General features: G+C 38.8%; 1 protein-coding gene across 3 annotated transcripts in view; it reads right to left on the bottom strand.

The window, feature by feature from the left end:
- The window catches only part of SYT1 (synaptotagmin 1), a 3,823,670-nt gene that overhangs the window by 2,244,225 nt on the left and 1,558,763 nt on the right, over nt 1-20,682 (bottom strand). For all 3 annotated transcript variants that reach the window (XM_069228780.1, XM_069228783.1, XM_069228779.1), the window contains exon 6: nt 12,082-12,113. The gene's annotated coding sequence lies outside the window, so the exon portion shown is untranslated. The remainder of the gene's footprint in view (nt 1-12,081; nt 12,114-20,682) is intronic.

Below are 20,682 nucleotides of genomic sequence, written 5' to 3' on the forward strand. Positions count from 1 at the left end.
ATGCCACTGTGTGTTCTGTGCCAGCACATTATAGTGAGGCTAGGCCTGCTAGGTGCTGCAGCCAGCTCATTCATGTAAGGTTTTGTATGTCCCTCTAATTTTCTATCAATCTGGTTATGATGACGTTTTGTGTAATTGATTAGCCTTTTTTGGGTGTTTTCCCAGATTTGTAAATCCCTGCCCTCAACGGGTGGCCAAATGCAGGAATTCTTTGCTTACTTTTTTTAGGTAGCCTCGGTAATGTGTCTACCTTTCAGACTGTTAGTTTGGGCTTTTAAGTGGTTTGTTCAACCATTCTTTACCTTTCATTTTTCTATTGGTTGAGAAAAAATATGTCTTTTCCTACCAACTTTGGTGCTTCTTTAGATGAAGTTTCTTGAAAGCCCTGTCAGTATGTTGGTTCTTTATTTTTATTATAATTTTCTTTTGCACATGTTTTGGTAAACTGTCTTTCTTTTCTCATTTCTTTATAGGTTGCTTCCATTTGAATGTCTTATTGAACTTAATACAATGTGGACTGCCTAAAATGATTGTATAATGGTTCTCTAGATGAAAAGGTTTCAGTTGACTGTATTTTTCTTATACGCTGTGTTTTTCACTAGCAGCTTCTCATCACAATTGATTTCATTGCCTGTATTTTTGTATTGCACCTGTGTTTCACAAATTATTCTCTGTGTTGTTGTCTCACTACTCACGCTGAATGATTTGAAATTCATTGTAATTGTGATTTAAAAGTCAATTGATATTTTCACTTTTGTGATTAGATTATAAACCTCTGTTATTCACTTACCCTTTAGGTCAAGTGCACTCACTTAATTTCAACAAGTCAAATTTACTAGATCCGGTCTTACCCTTCCACATCAAAGAAAAGTTAAAGGATTTTATTACATAAATAAATCTAAAAAATAAAGTGGTACAAAATAAATACCATGAAGTATCAAATTCAAAATTATAAAAAAGTAATCAAAATCCAAAATAATCTAAGTCCCACATAAACAGCAAAATTATTAAGGAATCAAGCAACATCTTTAGAAGAAAAGTAAAGTCTTCTAAAATCTATCTGGCAGAATTGTATTTACATTGGACACCATTTCTAGTGGGATTTGAAAGTCTTCTAGCTCACCCCCCAAATCAGGGGGTTTCTTTGCAAAATTCTTGCTAACAAATTTGAGAAAAGAATAGAATCATTGTGGCATGTTCACAAGTAACAACCCTTTTGGCAAATCAGAGAAATAAATATCACTTCTAAGTTCATAAACCAACCATTTTGTCAAAAAGTATCGAGCATCTTCTGTGTTATTGCCACCCAGAGATGTCCGAAATAATATCAAATATTTCAACACTGATGCTTTACACAAATGAATAAGACTAGGCCCATCAATGGAACCACTGAGTAAAGGAAAGACTGAAATCGAAATGCGCAGTTAAGAAGACTAAGCATTTAATTCAAAGCACATGCACACAGTAAGAATCCATTACACCAACTTGTTTTAGGATTTGCACAGCGTATGGGGAAAGAATATGCACAAGGGGGCGAGATGGGAGGGGAAAGAGCAAGAGTTATTAGCAAAAGCTGCATCAAAACAGCATCCATGGTATCCAATATGACATTTTTATAAAAAAGTAGCTTAATTAAAGTACATTCATAAACACAATCCTATTCATTATATTAAACTTGTTTCAGATGTAAAAATGTTAATTTGGTATTTTCATATTCAGTACTATCATTTCTTTCACGAAAATATAAACCAAGGAAAAATGCTACCACAAAAGAATCCCAGCAGTGTGCCCTTTTATCAGAGATGCCTCCGCAGGACTTTGGAATGCAAAGTAAAGTCTTCTGTCTTCAGGGGTACCTTCTATGTTGTATATGACTCCAGTAGTATGGGCTTCCTCCACTAACGCCTTCTTAGAGCTTGTGTGGTCCAAATCTTCCTGGAGGAATAAGGTATCCATTTCAAGAATCTCGATTTTACACCTTCTTTCCCTTTTCACTATTTCACTATTTCACTTAAAATCCCTGCAATGTTTTCCTGCTTATCTATGTCTAAAAGGATAGGCAGCCTTTTGTTACTTGAATACGTGCAACTTGGGTTGGGTTGGTACTTTCGACTGAAAAGGTAGCTGTTCCGCCACAGAATTATACGTACAGCCATGGAGCTGACCTGGAACATTTTTTTCAAATCTTTTAAAGCTATTTTTCAATATTGGATGACACGAAACCACTGTACTCCATTTCAACATTTCGTTTCCTTAGTATTTCAAATTGCTGAAAGTTTGCCAGTCTCAGACTTTACATATTCCTTTTCTCTCTTCGTAGCTTATTATGTATCACCGCGAGTCACTCCCTTTCAATGTTATGGCAATGTCCCCGTTAGAGAGGGAGGAGAGCTGGCGATAAGGCTGGGAGACCAAAGAGCGACGATGGTGCCTCTACAATCTTACCTGGAAAGAACTGCAACATTTAGTGTACAAGAACTGGTAATGGTGCAGAATAAATGACGGCATTTCTAGTTCATACAAGATAAAAAAGCACATGTGCTTTGCACATTCTTATCCATTTGAGTTAGCTGAAATAGCAGTTTTAATGTGGATTGCGGACAAATTAGAGGTAGAAACATCTCTAGTTTTATAAATAAATGTGTGCTGCCTAGCAGGGCAGTGGAAGACTAGAGATGGCGACTAAATTGAACACCTTGTAGGCATGACTTTAGGGTAGACACATACATACTGCAGTGCACACTCTGCTAATATAACAGGTGTTATGCAGAAAATCGTTTCGCGGGGATCAAAGAGACTGCAGCAGATCTGTCCTTAAAGATTTCAACCTATACTAGCCCTAACACATTAAGATGAAGTCAAAAGGCATGAATTGGGAAACAGTGTAATTAGCCTACTGGATATTACATCTCAGAACAGAAAATAAATTGTCATTCATTTCACCAGAGTCACGGTGAAAAGAGCCAGCGCGTTATTAATTAATGTAAATTATAATGAACGTTCAGCAAGCATATGCCGTGAGGACATTTTACTTAGTGCTCCCTAAATCACAGCAGGGAACTTCACTACATGCTGCTTCCGCTAGTTGAGATAACCTTTTCACATAATTTATATTCCTGGCGACATTTAATGGGGATTCAGCTATTGTTCCTTTCATCATCAAAACGGTATTTTGTTCAGAATGCCCGATTTCCTTTAAAACCTTCAAGGTTTTAAATTGAAACTAAAACATGTATTTGCGTTGGTAATCAAACTAAAATACTTGCGATCACACGAGAATGCATATCACAGATACACATTCATCAACAATACAAATCAAATAAATTTAACTCACTCAAATACATTTTTTACAAAATGCCGTTTTCACAGACATTAATGGATGGCAAAAATAGTCTTGGTTGTTATAAAATATCACTTTTATAGCGCTAAAATGTGAAAAGAGCACCTGAATACAGAAAAAAGAAACACTTTTACAATATGAAGCCAACACAATATTGCAGCAGAATGCACACTTAAAGCTAATTCTTTTAAGGAAATGGATAGGCAGAGTATGCTGGAAATGTCCGGTGCATGGCCCTAAATGCCAACTTGGAACAACTTGAATGAAGCAAGTAGTCTTATTAAAATGTGCACTTTTCCTCTTGCACTCAGTGCCTTCAGCCCGAGGAACACTATAAACACTGAGATGATTTTTCTTGATTGTCAGTTCTCCAGTTGTGACACGATGTTCTCACAGCCAAAGCAGCGCTTCTAAGAAGGCACTGAACAACCTGAGCATATGTCGTTAGCATTTCATAAACAAAAGAATCGAAAACCTATACTTTATCCTGCAACCCTGAACCCACATCTTTGATTTGTTCCTATATGTTGCATCCGGTTACTCATCAAGTCAATGGTCTTTAACATCCATGTGCAGCAATTCTACTTAGGTCTGACAAGAAGGAGCAATATTTCAAATTATCCGCCACCACTTCTTATCTGATATTATCGCCTGAACCTTGATCTCATATTATGTCTCTTTAAACTCTGTACCCCCCAACTCCCATGCCAAACTAGCAAAACGAAGGACTAGATACATATTACCAAATTCCTGGGGTGCTAAAAATTTTATAGCACCAGACAATGACAGGTTTGGACCTCTATCTTTCTCTAAGAAGTTTGATATTATAGGAAAGGTAGCATGACCCCGTATTTAAAAAATAATTTGCTTTTAATGGTAAAATGTTGCACAAATCTGCAGTTTGGTGAATTTGCATCACTTGCACTTTTAGATAAAACCTTGCAAGTATTTCTAAAGAAGAGTTTGTAAGACATTAGAAATCCAGTTGACGATTAAACTTGAGCATAGGTATTTTTTCACTTTAAGCAACAACATGCCATATTCAAGAATTTTGAAGTAGTTTGTGGAGTCATGCATGTGAGGCAACATAATGTAAAAAATAACTTAATAAATCACATTGAAGTAATATAATCATGGTTTACTTTAAATTCAGTGACCACCTTTAAGTTCCACTAGAATCCAATTGCATCAATCGATTTTACCAAGTTTCCAATTTTATTATCCCAAGCTGTCCTGTAGTTTAGCCCTATTAGTGTCAATCACCTTCTTTCTTGTGCCTTTGGCGTGGGCAAACGTATGCATAAACAAAAGCAATTTGAAATAATTGACCCAGTTTCAAAGTATCTTCATATACAACAACTGTAAGCTCTACTCATCTGTAGAAACTATTCTCTATCAGTTCAGTAATTTAAATATTTGCCTTACACAAAGTAGTATTAACTGTGAAACATAAATATTTCATGAATGCATGCTCTTATCCAAGATAACTAATGATCATTGCATATGGGATGTCATAAGTTGCATTATTTCTGTAGTGTTCTAGTGCCATTCATTGGATAGAAGTAATATCAGCATTCTATAGTTTTATTAGTGAACTGTTGTTGGACCTGGCCCTCTCTGCTGGGTCATTCCCAAATATTTTGCCTTCACCCTTCCTGTTTTGCTGAATTCATAAATACTGAACCCATGAGACCCAGTCCTCAGTACAATCCTAGACATGTAGCTTTTCCAGAAGAAGGATTTACTTCCTGCCAGAAGGCAAACTGCCCTGCTGCCTGAGGCCTGCCTTGCTGTCTGAGAAGGAAGACTGGACCTGCTGCTTCCATCCCAGGCTTCCTAAAGTGACTACCTAAAGTGACTGCAGGGGTCAGCTGACTGACCTCTAATTCAGAGCTACAGGGAGATAAGAAGCTCCAGAGGCTTCCCTGCAAACGCCCAGCTGACCCGCTGCACTGGACCTACATAACACAGCGGATGTTCGTCAATGAAGCATGAAGAGCAGGCTGGACGTCACAGACTGTCATTGCTGGAGCATTGTGTTGCGGGTCCTCACGCAGTGTTGATGCAGTTGCACAAAGTGCAGATATAATTTTGCCGGCTGTCACAGGTGGTTATTGTAGCGTGAATAGTCTGGTTCACCAGAGCTTCATACTGGCAGTTGGCGGGACAGCAAGATATTGTGGCAAAGAGCCCAAAACTTCAGATTTTCTCCATTTCTTCTAAGGGGAGCTCAACCGATGTCACATTGAAGGTCCAGGTCTGAAGAGGCACTTCTTGAGGATCAGGAACTCATTCCAACAGAGGTCAGCAGGGCTCAAGCAGGTCGAGCTCCTTGTGGCCTCCTCCACTGCAAACTGGACTCTTCCAGCTACACTTTGAGGAGGTAACTTTTTCAATAGGGCAAGTTTGGTCCCTGAAACTAGCTCACACTCCATCTGGGTTGGAATGAACCTGTGACTTTCTGCTGATCTAGCATGACCACATGAAGGTGAGTGGCCATTTGTGCTTTTAGATGCTATGCTTACCTACATCTTTGAAGTTGCTTATTTTTGGTTCTACTGAATGGATTTTTGAAATTTTTGTATCAAAAAAATTGATTACATTTTACTCTTTTTTAAATTGGTGTGGGATTTGTCTTCCATTGTGTTTTCACTTCTTTACTGTTTGTGTGCTGCATTTATTCATTACATAGCCGTAAGTTAAACCTGACTTCTTTTGTGCCAAGCTACCAAAGGTTTAAGCACAGGTTAATTTTGTGTCTTTTTGTAGTTCACCTTGACAAGTATTGTTGCTGCTTCTTGTGAAGGGTTCACACCCCCCAACTAACAACCCAATTTCTCACAGTTGTGAGTTTGAAAAATAAGACATTAGACACATCATTTGAATGACTGAATGATGAAATCTAGCAAGCCAGAGGCAGTAATAGACATCTGTAGTATGCGTAAGAGGTGACTTGAGAAGTAAAGAAACAGATTGGATTAGGGAGCAATTCAGGCTGTCACAAAATACTAAGGCTGTATTGTGTACTATATTTGCTATGAGGCTAATATTTGAATGTTATCTTTGTACACTTGTAACTAGTAGTTATGATCTATTCCATTTCATAATCACTAATGACATTTATAAAATGCATTCATAGAAAATGTATTTTAAGCCTAACGCCTACAAATATTACCAACACAAAAACAGTTTTCTTCACGTTCATAGACATCAGTTCAAATTAAGTTGTTGGTCATATGAGAAGATGCAAAATAATCTTGAAGTTGAAACAGCTAAACCACAATCATAAGCTGTCCCCTATTAGTTAAATGCCCCTACCATCTGAATTGCATACACCATTGGTTCCCAACCTTTTGACTTCCGTGGACCCCCACTTTCCCATTACTGTAACCCCGGGACCCCCACTGAATCATTATTGGAATCCAGGGAAACCTCCCCTCACCTCTCAACTGGGTAATTCCTGGAACTCGGACTAAACATTGTTGATGATATGACATGCAAAACAATACACAAAAAATGCAGAAACGGCATTCATCAAACACATACACAAATTATAACATTTTATTTAATTTGCCAACAAACATAAATAAAAAACAAAAAAAGTAATGTTAATAGGAAGGTTGGAGCTTTTCTAAATTCAATTGAAGCCACACAGCGCGCATACTATATTCTGTTTGATGAACCTGCATTGCTCCCACAAATCAATCTGAGAATACTATTTTAATTTTTAGTCTCCAATTTCAATTGCTTAACATTTACAGTACGTTTTAAAATGTTCAATTGTACATTTAGACACTTTATTTATATGCACCTTATTAATCTGTTAATATTATTTAATTTTCTAAGCAGTCCTGGACCCCCTGAGAAGGCTTTGAGGACCCCCAGGGGTCTCCGGACCACAGATTGGGAAACAGTGGCATACACCATCATGGGGATTGACAGTTTTTTAGGAAAACACATTTTTCATAAACAACTATTGTTCTTATAGATTTTTTAAAGAATTTTCAATTATGGATTGCACCGTGTGTACTTTCATAGTAGAATGGACTAGAACCTAATCTGTGCTGATGGAAAATCATATAAGACATTTGTTTTTTGGTAGGTGTTCTATCAATTGAAGATGCTGCTGTGAAACTAAGGTAAAAATACAAAACGCTTGTTTTAAATAAACATCTTTAACCCACCAAGGTTCTTTCCTTTATGCTGCATTCTGGTCGACAGTTTAGGCTTAACATGGGTTATCACTGAAGAATCTTTACCATAGGTTCTTACTTTATTACCAGATCATCCCAACAGCCATTACATACTCTACTAATGGGATAGTGAGATTCAAATTGGGTGAAGTATATACATTTATGCTGGTAGCACTAACAGGCTATTCTGATATGATACCTACCTGCATATTGCTTTAAATAATACAACAGGCCCTACCCAAGTAAAGGGTTATTTAGTTCTTCATAAACCACAATTAGTGGTGAGTTTGCTTCATCATTCTTATAGTGCTTATTCAATGTCTTCATTAACAGGAAATGTTTTGCTGATGTCACATAGCGGATTATTTATGTTGCTAGAATGTCAAATATAAAGAACTTTACATAAGACTTTGGCTATCAAAGTATAAAATGACTATAACCTTGTGACAATATTCCAAGAATTTACTGGATTATAAACATTGTTTGGTATTTGTGTAGTTATGCTGATTTGTGGGCCATCATATAGTACACCTCACATCCCTAATAGTCTAGTGAATGCACTTAACATGCTTGGTAATCTACAACCTCCTGTATATCACAACTAAACTATAATATTGTCAATTGTGTGAGGTAATCTGCAGTTGTTAGTCATAGGGGCAAGGTCCAGTGCCATTTATCATACCCTCTAAAAATCCTTTAAAAAACTCTTTTTAAATGGAGTTAGTAAACGAGTGATCAAGATACAATAGAAATGTACTACTGCACTGTGAGGCAACAGTGAGGAACATCCATTCTTTTGCATGATAACAAGATATAAACTTTGAAATCGTGTTTGTTCTCTATCAGTTCAGTAATTTAAATATTGGTCATACACAATGTAATATTAACTCAGAAATCTCGATATGTCAGGAATTTATGCTCTTGTCCAAGATGACTAATGATCATTACATATAGGATGTCAGACGTTGCAATGTTACTGTAGTATTCAAGTGCCATCCATTGGCTATAAGAACATGCCCCTAGTCAATGACTGGAACCTGAACTCTGGAGTAATATCAGAGCTCTACAATATTTTTAATGAACTGTTGGTGGACTTGTCTCTCTCTGCCAGGTCATCCCCAAATATTTTGTCTCCACCCTTCCTGTTTTGCTGAATTCAGTTTTGATGGTGTTAGGACTCTGTGCACTTTACCACAGCTAACCTGTGCTAAATTGCTTGTGCGCTCCACTGAAAGTAAAGTAAAGACAATTATGAAAAATTATGTTAGATATTGTTTCAACTTGGAGTAATGTATATATTTCACCTTGGGGTAATAAATGTATTTATTTTCATCTTCATTTTACTTTTGACCTTTACATTCATAGACGTTAAAGCTTTGATAAGGCAAGTCAATCCTGAAAAACATGTTCTGAGATTATTGACATAAATTTTATAGGAGGGTATGCTTTTCTGCACATAAATAATACAGAAGGCACATGATCGAATTTAAGAAAATAAACCATCTTTGAAGAAGGAGCGTATTGGACCCATAATATTCTAATGTGCAGCAACATCGTCATATGAAGTACATCCTGATGGTTTGTTTATGTTGATATTGTTATAGAATTCTTTTTAGAGTCCACGTTTAAGGTGGCAAGAGAGGGAATATCAATGGTATCATATATAAAAGGAGGATGTATTGAAGTGTTTGGGCAGGATTTAGTAACTTCTGTATGTATAAATAATAGGGTACCCCCTAAAATAAATCGTATATGAGGATGAAACCCAGAGTAGCAGAAGCGGGTATCTGCTGATTTAGTGGAGGGACCCTCACATATATAAGGCCATTAACCTAACTACGTATTATTCCTGAAGTTACATTTCATTAGATCTCCATTTTGCTTCGTAAAATATGTCAGTGATCCACCTAACCAAATGCCGATGATTTTAGTTCAGCACACAGTATGTGAACAACTTTCAAAAGCCAAAACTAACAAAGTAAAGTGGCAAGGCACGGGATCATCAGACAACTTCTTCAGCTAGGGAATCTATAATGTAGCTAGTAAAAGTATTAATCATCTTCTGCAATAACTTATATAGTGCTTGCCTCTGCTTTTCCCGGTTCCAAGAAAGTACAGAGCTTCAAATTGTTAAGCTAGGACTTTTGCAGAGCTAACAACCCACATTGCCTTAGGCACAAATCACGCCGAGGACATTTGTGGAGTAAAAAGTGATGGCAACATTTCAGCACAAAATAGTTGTCATTGAATGGTCCGTTTAGAAATGAAACCATATTGTCTCAAGAAAAAGAAAACCGAAAACAAAATGGTAAAGGTTTCTTAACCGCCTTCTGATAAAAAAACAAAAAAAACTCTGAAATTTCAAGATTAATACTATGTTTACGGCAATACAATGCAGATGGTGGTAGAGAAAAGGAACATCCTGGCTAAGGCCAAGGAATTTAGCTGGAACAGAAATGATTGACAGCGCATTCGAGCGTGCAACACTCAAAAAGATGTGGTAAAGGAACTTATACATTGGGTATGCCGATTGTTTGCTATTCTTGTTGAGGCTGCCTGTGTGGAAATCTCTGGGTTGGTAGATGTGACAGGAATAAAAAGAAAGACAAAAGACGCACTCTAGAGCAACGCCATAATTGCTAGGTAACATAAGTGAATAATTGTTAAGCCAGCCATAGTCCTAAAGGCATTTGCAACTGCGCGCAGAAATAAAGCATCACATAAAACAAGTGAATCACAAAAGGAGGTACACTACTCAGGAGGCTAGTGCAGCAAAAAAAAAAAAACATTTTAATGAAAATGCTCACAAGTGGCAGTGAACCCTGCAACCAAAAAAGCCAAAAAAGTGAATAATGTTCCAACACTTGTTTCTCTTGGACACAGATGAATTGTCACAATGGAAAATCTTAATCACTTACAAAGCCTTGTAATATGAGGTAACATGAGGTGCTGGTTCCACACTACATATTGTGAATACATGAAATATTCAAGATTCAGCATTTCATCACAGCTTGAGCCCAGAACCAATTAAACGAATTACTCATGGGGATATTTTTTTCTCACTTCGACAGGAATTTGCCAATGCAAAATAACTGAAGTACATGAGAAAGGGGAAATACAGTTTCGTGCCGAATAGTACTAAGAGTGTCAACAACAGACCCAAATGAAACAGCCAACAAAAGAAAGAGTGTATGTTAGGGGAAGCCCCGACCTTGTGGCACTGCTAATACTGAGACTATGAAAGTCAAACTCAGTACTGCAAGATTTTATATTGAGCATCAAAAGTTGCCATATTTATGGAAAGAAAGGAGGGTGATCAATTATGCCATAAAACAAAAACCCATTCTACCTCTGCATATAAATATGAGAAATAGGAGGAGTGTGGCATTTTTCTAAAAAAATTAAAAAAGAGACCGAGATTCATAGTACATACCCAGATAATAGAATAAAAACAATTGCTGGGCGGTTGGTGGTTTATCCTCAAAATGAGGAAAGAAAGATCATTTTTATTGTGATCAGGTGAAACAACTAGGATGAAAACAGTTTTTCTAGGAAAGAACTGAGGTTGTTTGCCTGGTGAACGACATTTGGAAACTAATTCAATAGAAACTGGCTGTCAGAATTGGCTCCACCATATTTTTTTTTTTCTGGAAACTTCATACAACTTTGCTATCATCTGTTTATTGGTTCCTGGTGTTGCTGACACATCATACTCAAAGCAGTGTCCTAAAGTTCCACCACACCGAACAGGCCACAATACCATATGCTCTACAACACTAGCCTAACATTTGGCTTCTCTGGGAAGCGGATGTTGTTTATTCAATTTAGAGGAAGAACACAGAGCCTTTTTAGGCTCACAGTGGGTCTCAATTGCACAGAACATACTTTCATGAAGTAAAGAGCCAAGTCAGAGGGTTTATACTACAACTCACAATAGTACAGGAGAGATCACCAATCACTGCTCCTCTATCGATGCATGACATGCTTAATGAATAACAGCTGACACCCACTAAAATACCAGCACTATGCCTGGCAGCCTCATAGAGAGTTATTTTAAAATGCCCTCCTTCCGCATACCACCACTAATGTTTACAGATGTGGGCTGTTGACAAAGCATTACAGGAACCTAACAAATTGTGGGAATTTTAGGGAACAGCAACATTGGCAAAGTTTGGACATTCTTCAAAATTGACAAAACTGACTAGACTGTGGCAATAATAGATTTGAATAAGGAGTCTTTAAAAGTAAAACAATGTTACTTTTTTAGCATTGAGTGGATGAGTTTATAAAGCACATTAGAGTTTTCAGTCTTGAGCAGAAGGCAACGTGGAGCGCAAGATGTAAATTGTCTGGAGATTTACATATAGATTCAGTATTTTGTGTGGAATAGAAGCTTTGTAGTTGCCTGAAGGTAAAACATGGTAGGTACCATTAATAGACTGAAAGAACATTCACTAAGTAATCATTTACGTGCACACTCTAGGCAGAAGTACACATTTGCTTTCTGTCTCATGTGAAAAGCATCAAATGTATGAATGCCATTCTTACCTTATGTTGATCAACCACGCTTCCTGTTCACCCTGAAATGACACAAAAAAGCAAGGAATGAATCTTATATATTTGGTTGTCAGTATTATACTCAGTAGAATAATTATACAGCAGTAGAATAGAACGTGGAATAAGCCTCTTGCTTTCTTCTTAAAATCTGCATGTTAATAATACTTAACTACCAGTCTCTTCTCACCGGGGCCTGTGGCTTTGTGATTTCGCTCAATTGCCCACACAGTTAAACAAAACACATATTCTATTATTTTTTTTCTCCTGTTAAAGTGAGTAAACACGAGTTTAGGGATAGTAGTTCTACTAGAAGTGCGAAATGTAGAGATTGTAGAAGTGAAACACAATCTAGAAATTAAAAGGGCCAAAGCAAGTGTGTGTGTGTGTGTATATATTCACACAAAAACACAAAGGTTAAAGTGAAGTTACAGTTAAGTGAAAATGTCACATGCCACTAAAAACACTGAAACTCACCAGTTACGGTAAAGTGAAGAAACTATAACTCACGCCCTCAGCCATGCACACTATTGTCATTTTAATGATGTTATTTCAGTCGTCATCACTGATGTTATCAAAGATGTCCTACAACAAGTCATGAGAGTTGTAATATGTGAGGTCAGAAGTAGTGATGGCATTGGTGAGAGTTCTAGTTTTTTAAGCTTTTGTTTTTCTCAATTCTTTTCTAAGTTGTGTTAACAAGTAATATATTTTTGACATGTCTATCTATAATACTGCTTTAACCATTTTTATTGAAATTCTAGGGCCCTGGTTAAAGTAAGATAACATTTTATTACCACACTTTCTAACCACCTTCACTGTCTGCTCAGAAAAGGATGCAAACAGATCGTTAGGATCACCTTCTGTCGCAGCTTCTCCAAAATTTTCAAAAATATCTTTCATGCAGTTTGCATAGGTGAAGTAATTAGAAGCTTACTACTCAAGCAATTTGAATTAGCATCTTCCTAACCTAAGTTGAAAATCTCTTACATGAGACCACACCTAAAGAAGAAGAACATCAACACATTCAACCCAGACCTTTTCAGGCCAATATCTAATGGTGTTTTCCTAGGTAAAATACTTGAGAGAGTAGCTGTTAATCAACTCTCCAATTTTACGAAAGAAGATAACCTGATGCCAGAACAACAGTATTGAGTCAGATGAGCTAGTGTCACAGAGTCAGTCCTCGTATCCACATTAGACCACCTAAAAGTCACAGTGGTCAAGGATGGTTTGACAGACCTAATTCTTTAAGACCCATTTGTGTCATTTGATACTGCCCACCAGCAGACACTATCATTATCTCAAAATATGTGAAAACACTTTGAAAATGATTTGATCCATACCTCAAAAATTGACAGAGTTTAATATTCCTACCACCTTTAATATCTGACACTCACACCCTTCTAACCCTCTTACTGGAACTGATCACACTGTTCAATTTTACCTGTTACAACTATGCAGATGATACATAAAACAGTCTAAAAATGGATGGGCCAGGGGACCTCTACAAGTCAAACTTTTCACATTGCCTCCGTGCCTTAGGTGCATGGATTATAATCAACCTCTTAAAGCCCAATACCACAAAATCAGAGCTCATAATCTGTGGACAATGACACAAATAGCAGCCTATGGCCACAGTTTCATATCAATTATTTGGTGGGTTTAGTGTCTTGTATTAGTTGTCATTTGGTATTTAGCTTGAGTTCGAACCCCCAAGAGGTGCCCACACAGGTCTTGGACCCTTGACGGGTGTTAGAGTGTACCCATACTGTCCCCAAACTGGCAGAAGTGGGAACAAATTTGCCAACCTTCTGCTGGGAGAACCTATAGAGGCCGGAGTCAGTGTCAACTTACTGGTTTGCCCTGTTGAAGGATATCAGACTTTCAGAAAAGTTTCTGCGTCCAAACAGAGAGGTCTTCATTGCCTCTAACTTAAGCCTGATTGTTTTGTGCCAAGTTACCAGAGGGTTAAGCCCAGGTTTATTTTATTGAGTTCAATGGTTCACCTTGATATAGATTGAGAATATTATTTGATTTGGATTTCTATCCCCTTCAACTAATATTTAAATTTCTTACAGTCTTTATTTGAATATGTTAGACTGGCTTCCTGCCCAGAAATGGATCTATTTCAAGAGCTATAAGAAAGGTCCTAAATATTTGATAGACATTCAGCCACTATCTCTCTAACAGGTTGCTTAGATCTTTCAACCTGCCCCCTCTCACAATTCTGTGGTGTTCAGGTTCCTTCCCTTTCCAAAGCTGAAGAATGAATTGCCATTTTCTATATAATCTATTTCTTCTGAAATCTGCTTAAAACTATTTGTAAACCTGGCTATTTCAAACCACTTACAATTAATACATCTGGTATACTGTTTTTCCTACATACGTAGTGCCATGACACCCTTAATGGGCATCTGTGGTGCTTTATAAGCATTTATTCATTCCATCATGGCCATAGGACCCAAGGACCTTTACGATCCACCAGCTGTGTCAAGCAATGTGAAAAACCAGGGTTAACCATGGACTTATATCTAGCTATAAATTATTGTGCCAATGAGGTCACAAGAAGAACCTTCAAAACAATAAAATCATTGTGACACATACCCCGTAGCTTGGACACTAACAGAAATACAAGTTATCCGCATACTTGCACCCAGGCTCGACTATGCTAAAACCCTCTTAACATGGCACCCCAATTTCAGCACACATGAAATACTTAAATCCAAAACATTGCCGCAAGTTTGCTCCTGCCTGTTCGCCTCAGAAGACACATGGCATTCCTGCAAACTCTTCACTGTTTACCTGTCGTAGACAATCAATGTTGTAGGCACTTTGCGTTATCCACAAGGCATAGGACCAAAATACCTATGAATTAAAATTTAGCTATACAAACAAAATAGGGCACTGCACTTCATGTTAGAAGCACAGATTGTCATACTGCCTCACAATAAGATATCCATAGTAATATATGCTTTTCTCAGTATAAGTCGCTAAGCTCTCAGCTCATTGCTTGCCAAAATGTGAACCTGAATTTCAAATCTTGGTCAAAGGTTTTAAAGTTCAGAAGAGAGATCAAGACAAGGTTGATCGTGAGAATATTATATCAATCATTGACCTTGGATAAAACCCAGAATGATAACCGCTCTTATAAGTATAAATATGATCTGACATTCTACACTTATTCACTGCCTTATCCCTAATTCATCAAGGCATATAATGTATGAAAGAGCCTGTGTAATCTTGCTGGAGACAGAACAGCACACATACAACCTAAGCCAGCCCACTCAACTGTCAGCCACAAATTGCTTGTCTCTAGAGAACTCTTTCATAGCGTCAGAGGTGGGGACTGCATTTACAGCTTGGAACTTGATGAGCAAATGGGACAAAACTCCAAATCGTCTTGCACTGAGTTTCTTTTAGGGAAGAAAAGGTTGGCTGTCATTGAATGATGTCAACACTGTCTACACTAATTGCTTGTGTCTGCAGAGAATGTGCTATGGGACAGACTACTGACAATGAGCTACGATTTCCAGCAGCAATGAACACTTGTGTAGTATGAAAACGGTCATCTGGGATTTCTAGAAATAACTTCCCTTACGGCGCAGAGCATGTTTGCTATTAATTAGTATTGAAAAATAAAGGGAATGCAGTGAAGTATTTCATAAAGTTGTGTTATGGTTGGAAACTGACTAGTTTTGAGCATTTTTTGGACCGCTTCTGAGATTGATATAGTTACTGAAAGTGTTTATGTAAAGAAAAGAATGAATTAGTTTCCTGGACCACTTTGAGACATTGTTGGGACAATGTTGCTCACGCTATGTACTTATGTCAAAGTATAAGGTATGAAAGTTATAGTATGTTTACACAAATTGCTAAGCCTAAAACACAGTGGAATATTACCATTGTTCATTATGATGTAGCGCTACAAGAGTCAGGTGAAAACTATACCTCTTCCTCCATAGAATGTCCATTTTATAAACGCAATTATTCCGGTCATTAGGAAAAGTGTCAGTGAAGGTACTTGTAGGGTCTTCCCCATCCTGGGTAACTGATGCATGATTAGGCCACACACGGAACTGTAAATCACACATCTTAATTCTTCTGCATGTACCTGTGAACTTCAACATTCCAAGCCAAGCTTTCATCACATTCTATTCTAGCGATTACATCACATTGATATGGAGTCCTCGGGGAGCCAGAAAGGTTCTGTTCTAAATCATGCACAGCACTATATCTCCCCCTCTGTTAAATGAATTTTAGCAAATCATTGGACATATTCAAGTATCTTTATATAGAAACATGTACAACTATATCTCTTCAATTAATCTCCTTGGTGCTTTCGTGTCGACCCTATCTAGTAACTGGAAGCTCTGAACTGTCATCTTCAATGTCGGAAATTGGTAAAGATGGTAGGGAACCATCAACAGTTAGTGGGTTTTCAGCATTCGTCTTTCTGTCACCTACTTGAGTCAAAAACCGATGAAATACAAGCCTGAAGTGAGAAGAGTCTCTGGTAACAGACTTCCCAGGGCGCTGTTTGGAAAGGTTCAGCATCGTAAGGAGTGACAAATTTTCTTTTGCGTAACTGTCTAGTAATCATCAAATCTCCTTTCCTGAATGAGTGGTCTTTTGCACGTCACCTCCTGTCTTCATAAACTTTCATTTTCTGTTTGTGAACCAAGTCCCTTGTATGAATCATGTCTTCGTGGTTTATCTCTCTCGGTGGGCCATTGAGGTAACTTGGTTGCCATTGCTCTCCTGAACATCAAAGTTGCAGGATTTTCACCTGTGTTCAAATAGGGTGTCGAACGATAAGCTTGTAAAGTAGAATTCCATACTGTTTTCAAACTGAGCTTCTCCAGAGTTGAACGCTGTACTACTTTCTTTAGAGTGCTCATAAAACGCTCGACAAATCCATTGGCTTGTGGACATAAAGGTGTAATTTTTTAATGCTTTATATTCAGATGCTCCAGAAACTCTTTAAGTTCTTTACTTTAAAGGGTTACTTTACAATGGTTGGTGTACCCCATTTTGCAAAGATACCATCAAGTCTTTTGGTTACTCGCTCATTTGTTGTGGATGAAAGATCTTCAACCAAAAGAAAATATGAATACTCATCTTCAATCACCATTACATGAAGTCCATTATCAAGTGGACCAAAGAAATCGATATTCTCTTCCAGGCATTTTTAGGGAGTTCTGACATGCTCAAAGTATGTTGGGTAACTTTGGTTGACAGGCAATTGAATATGTGACAGGCCTTGAATTCCTTTTCAACTCTTTCATCTAAGTATGGAAATCACACTCTCTTTTAGAGAGCTATCTTTGTGGCAACAATACCGCAATGTCCTTCGTGAGACACTTAAATTACTTTTTGCTGTAGACTCTCCGGAATCAGGATCTTCATTCCCAGCAATGTAACTCTTTCCTGCATTATGGAAGATTCATCTTTATCATTTTTGTACTTTTGATATTTACCATTATTACTGAAGGGTTGAATGTGTTTGATCCACAACTGATGTGTAATTATAGGGGTCATTCTGACCTTGGCGGTCCATGACCGCCATGGCGGAGGGCGGCGGAAGCACCGCAAACAGGCTGGCGGTGCTTCCTGGGCGATTCTGACCGCGCCGGTAAAGCCGCGGTCAGAAAAGGGGAGCCGGCGGTTTCCCGCCGGTTTCCCGCTGGCCCAGGGAATCCGCCATGGCGGCGCTGCTTGCAGCACCGCCATGGGGATTCCGAGCGCCTTCCCACCAGCCTGTTTCTGGCGGTGTCCACTGCCGGAACCAGGATGGCGGGAACGGCTGCTGTGGGGACCCTGGGGGCCCCTGCACTGGGGCCCCCTAACAGGGCCCCACAAAGATTTTCACTGTCTGCTGTGCAGACAGTGAAAATCGCGACGGGTGCCACTGCACCCGTCGCACCCCTTCAACTCCGCCGGCTCCATTCTGAGCCGGCTTCATTGTTGAAGGGGCTGTCCCGCTGGGCCAGCCGGCGGTCTTCTGGCGGTTGCCCGCTGGCCCAGCGGGAAAGCCGGAATGGCCGCCGTGGTCTTTTGACCGCAGAGCGGTCTTTCGCCGGGAACCGCTTGGCGGGTGGCGACCGCCGACCGCCGCGGTCAGAATGATCGCCTATGTCTTTTAACTTCTGTAGGTCACTACCATGACTCGTGGCAGTGACAATCTGAGCTAACGATACAGCAGCTGGTGTATTTGACCTGACAATGAAATTAAGGTCGACCTCAGCTGTCTTGGATGGAGTAACAAGACCTTGTATAGGCATTCTCGAAAAGTAGTCAGAAGGTTTCTGATCTTTTCCTGGAGGACGTACAATTGTATAATAATACTCTGGCAACAACAGTCCCCATCATTCAATCAGAGGAGGCATCTTGGCTTTCGGATTGCCAGATATTCTCAGCAAAGCTTGATGATTAGCCACCAGTGTAAAAGGCTTTTGTAGAGGAATACATGGAAATGCTGACAAGCCCATACTACAGCTAAACTTTCTCTGTTTGTGAGGAAGCATGTTCTCTTTGAGACAAACCTCTACTAGCACAGGCCACAAAATTCTGTCTAGCATTTGGGCATCCACTATGCTGTGCAAGCATAGCTCCTAACCCGACTGGGCTAGCATCAGTAACAACCTCTGTATGAAGCTTTGGATTGAAGTACAACATTTTTGTAGTATTTTCAATTGCATGTTTGATTCTCTCAAAATGTATTTCACATACTTGGGACCCTTTAAAATAAACGATTCTCTTTGCTCTTGTAGTGGAGCACTAACAGTGGCACAGTTGTTTATGTATCTTGAGCAGTAACTGGTCATTCCAAGGAAAGAGTGTACCATTGAAACAGCTTGTGAGGGTTGAGCATTTGTCAAAGCTTGTACCTCTGCAGGATCCAATGTCATAACCACATCAAAAAAGATATGACTAAAGAATTTCAGTTTTGTTGTGTTGAAATCACACTTGTCTGCATTTAAGGTTAAACCTACATCTTTGAATAATTTACATACTTGTGTGAGGGCCCTATCGGGCTCCTTCTGTGTAGTTCCAAAAACTAACATGGGATCATTAGAATTGAATGCATTCACAACAGGTTGCATGATGTGTCATATGACGTCTTGGAAAGGTTCCGCAGCTGATGACACACCAAAATTTGTATCTAAACAAACCAACATGTGTAGGTAAGGTTGTAATAGATCTGCAGCTTTCTTCAAGGTTTAACTGATGATAATCTTTATTCAAATCAACCCAAGAAAAGACTTTGGTACCATTCAATTGTGTTATCTTGTCAGCAATGTGCAGTCCTGGATGTCGATTTCATTCAATTGCTTTGTTTGCCTGGCGCATGTCAACGCATATGCGCACAGCTCTTTCATGGTACTTTTTAGGCACACCCATGGGTGTTCGACCAGTGGAATGTTCAATAATGTCGTGCTTAAGCAATGATTCAATTTCTTTTTCAACAGCTGCTTATAAATGAAAAGAAACTTGTCTATGTCTCCGAGCAATAGAACGAACATCCTCATTGAAATGCAGCTTTACGTTCCTAAACCATGAAACAGGGAAGGGAATTGACTTACTATTTTATGATGAGCATTCATGTTGTAATTCACAGAAATCTGCCCTATGTATGCAGGTGTGTTGCAACTGAGCAAACAGGCACTTGCTGCTGTACTTTGAATTACATGGATCGGTGGTTGTACCTTTGTTTTCTTATGTTTCGTTGTGGCTACAAATTAATCTCTGCTCTTCATCTCTTCATAGGTGTTCATGCAGCATTTTGCTCTTTGATGGTGTAAGCTGCAGTAAATGATACAGGTCATTGTCCTTCTCTTCAGGCATTATATTTATTGATGGACCAGGGTCAATAATGAAAGGTATTGAATATACATTTATTTTCAATTAAATCTTTGGACAGTATTTGCATGATTTTGTTATGTCAACTTTGATATGTCAACTTTTCTTTGCCTGACTTTTCTCCTCACAGGTGATCAGTCCAACATGTGTACGTTTTTCTGAGGTAATAATTGACATGGCACAATCACTTTCTTCATTTTCACGTATTTTTTAGGTGAAAAAACTCTTTGACGTTGAATTAGATGACGATAAACCTAGTTTAGTGTCTATCTGCCTCAACTGATGTTGCAGCTTGACCTTGTGGGGTTGTGTCGAACACAGTGGCGTACCAAAGGCCCCTGCATCTCCTACAGTGTAGGGGGCCTGAGCTCCAGGGGGGGCCCCTCAGCACAGTACTAAGGCTTGAGAGCTCCTCAGTAAGTCCAGAGGGGGGACCCTCCCATGTACTTTGCAGGGGGGCCCGTCAACTTTCTTTATGTCACTGGCCGAACATTGCTTCTGGAATGTTTTGGCAGGCATTTGTGCCAGAACACAGTTACTCTTTCCTTCACTCTGCACATCATCACAAAATGGTATATGGCCTTTGCATATCTGACCAATGGCGGAACACTTTCCTTCATGTGGAAACGCAAATCCACATCTGAAACACAACTTCTAACAGCATGTAGACATCACTTTGTGTCCTTCAGTCATTTGTTTCAAGTTACTTTTCACGCTCATGACTGACTCACT

This window comes from Pleurodeles waltl, chromosome 4_1, assembly GCF_031143425.1.
Source record: "Pleurodeles waltl isolate 20211129_DDA chromosome 4_1, aPleWal1.hap1.20221129, whole genome shotgun sequence".
Classification (NCBI taxonomy): Eukaryota; Metazoa; Chordata; class Amphibia; order Caudata; family Salamandridae; genus Pleurodeles; species Pleurodeles waltl.